Source organism: Bos indicus x Bos taurus, chromosome 1 (assembly GCF_003369695.1).
Source record: "Bos indicus x Bos taurus breed Angus x Brahman F1 hybrid chromosome 1, Bos_hybrid_MaternalHap_v2.0, whole genome shotgun sequence".
Classification (NCBI taxonomy): domain Eukaryota; kingdom Metazoa; phylum Chordata; class Mammalia; order Artiodactyla; family Bovidae; genus Bos; species Bos indicus x Bos taurus.
In genome coordinates this window covers 2175957-2178744 of record NC_040076.1, presented here as the reverse complement: position 1 = coordinate 2178744, position 2788 = coordinate 2175957, and the positions used below count along the sequence as shown (strand labels likewise).

Sequence of the window (2788 nt, the reverse complement as noted above, 5' to 3'; positions counted from 1 at the left end):
CTGTCTTGTTAAACAGGCAGATTACAACAGATTTTCAAAAGGGAACACACCGCAAAGTCACAAAACTCTTCTTAACCCTGTGATTTGAACAAGCAGAATCATTTCACAAATGCTGAGACTGTATTCCCAAACACATTCCAGAATGACCTTGGAAATTCAGTGCAATGAATATATTATTTTTGGAGTTTGGGGGAAAGACTTAAAGATAGTTACCAGGGGCCGGGGGAGATAAGAGAGATATTATTTAAGGATACAAATGTGTAGGAATTCCCCAATGGTCCAGTGGTTAGGGGGCTTCCCTGCTGGTTCAGATGGCAAAGAATCCACCTGAAATGCAGGAGACCCAGGTTCCATCCCCGGGTTGGGAAGATTCCCTGGAGAAGGGAATGGCTACCCTCTTTAGGGATCTTCCCTGTAGCTCAGATGGTAAAGAATCTGTTTGCAATGCAGGAGACCCAGGTTCGATCCCTGGGTCGGGAAGATCCTCTGGAGAAGGGAATGGCAATCCACTCCAGTATTCTTGCCTGGAGAATCCCATGGACAGAGGAGTCTGGCGGGCCACAGTTCATGGGGTTGCAAAGAGTCGGACACGACTGAGCGACTAACACCACCACTACTCTCCGCTCTAGTACTCTTGCCTGGAGAATCCCATGGACAAAGGAGCCTTGCGGGCTACAGTCCTTGGGGGCGCAGAGTCAGACACAACTGAATGACTGACACTTTCACTTATTTTTTTCACTTTCCAGTGGTTACGACTTGGCACTTTCACTGCAGGAAGCCCAGGTTGAATCCCTGGTAGGGGAACTAAGATCCCACAGGCCTCCTAGAGTGGCCAAAATAATAATAATAATAATAAAAATTTGCAACTAGTATATAAGTAAGTCCTGGAGATCTAATGCACAGTGTGATGATTATAAATAACAATGTTAATAGTTCAGTCATGTCTGACAACAAATATTTTATTAGAAACATCAAATTTGCTCAGAGACTATATTGTAAATATTCTCACCACAAAAAAAAAGAAATAACTATGTGATGCCATAGAGGTGTCAACTGACACTACAGTGGCAATCGTATTACAATATATATATGGATCAAATCAACATGTTACGCAACTGAAACTTACACAATGTCACATGTCAAATATGTTTCAATTAAGAAAGAAAAAAATCGCACATTTATTTATTTTTTTTTTAATCACTGAGACAGAAGCCATGTGAAAAAGAGAGTTCAACTCCAAAGACTGGACCTAAAATTAAAATTTGTTTTCAATTGCCACCACATTAAATGTATCCATATACACACTTTCCAAATAAACACTCAAAATGAAAGATTGTGAAGGAGCGCTCCATGGACCAATCAAACATCAGCCTTATCGAAAGCAGTTGATTTGTCTGTAAAGACGGAGCTCTCCATGGGAAGTTCCACCAAAGGCTGGAACAAACCGGGCCATTTCGGTAAAAATCGTTGCTGTTCAGTCGCTCAGTCATGTACGACTCTTTGCGACCCCATGGACTACAGCACGCCAGGCCTCCCTGTCCATCACCATCTCCCAGAGTTTGCTTACACTCGTGTCCATTGAGTCAGTGATGCCATCCAACCGTCTCATCCTCTGTCGTCCCCTTCTCCTCCTGCCTTCAATTTGGTAAAAAAATAAAAAGTGATAAACCCACCTGGGAACGATCAAACAGGCTGTGACTTTGCAGGACTAGCAGATGGTCCCCAAAAGGTCACTGCAACCTTTCCCATCTCAGTGAGTGGCAGCTGTGACTTAGGCCAAAACCTGGGAGGCATCTTCCTCTCTCTCTCTAACCCTGCATCCAATCTGTCGGCAAATCCTAAACTTGAAAGCGTATCTCTCTCCTTTGGCACCAGACTGCCTCCATCATGGGTTGCATGCACGCTCCCCGGAAAGGCCTGTCCCAGTTGGTTCTGTCCCCCTGTCACAGGGTCCCCACCTGGCTGAAGCTGACGCCTGAGGTCATGAAGGAGCAGACCTACAAACTGGTCAAGAAGAGCCTGACTCCCTCACGAATCGGGGTGGTCCTCAGAGACTCACATGCTGTTACACAGTACATTCTGTGACAGGCAATAAAATCTTGAGAATTCTTAAGTCTAAAGGACTTGCTCCTGATTTTCCTGAGGATCTCTACCATTTAATTAAGAAAGCCGTTGCGGTTTGAAAGCATCTTGAGAGGAAAAGAAAGGATAAAGATGCTCAATTGCATCTGATTCTGATTGACAGCCCCATTCACTGGTGGGCTGGATATTACAAGACCAAACAAGTCCTTCCCCTCAACCGGAAATACACATCTGCAGCATTTGGCTTGATTGCATAAACTTGTCTGTTGTACTCAAGCAATAAAACTAGAAAGAAAGGGATTTCCCAGGTGGCTCAGTGGTAAAGAATTTGCCTGCCAATGCAGGAGATACGGATTCGATTCCTGGGCCAGGAAGATGCCTCAGAGCTACTAAGCCCAAGCACTACAATTACTGAGCCCATGTGCCACAAGCCTGAACACCCTAGAGTGTAGGCTCCACCACAAAAGAAGCTCCCACAGCGAGGAGCCTTCACACCACAACTGGACTGTCACCTCGCCTAGCAGCAACTAGAGAAAAGTCTGCACAGTAACAAAGACCCAGCACAGCCATAAATAAAATTATTTTTTAAAGGACTAGGAAAAAAAAATGAAAGAAAATATATCCAGAATATGACCACTTCTCACACCTCTATCTGGGCCACCACGGTGTGATGTCTGGATTCTTCCCGAAGCCTGCCCCTGGTCTC

General features: G+C 44.8%; 1 pseudogene; it reads left to right on the top strand.

Annotated features, from left to right (window-relative positions):
- The first annotated feature begins 1887 nt into the window (after positions 1-1887).
- On the top strand, positions 1888-2339 carry LOC113898362 (annotated as a pseudogene).
- Positions 2340-2788: the final 449 nt, after the last annotated feature.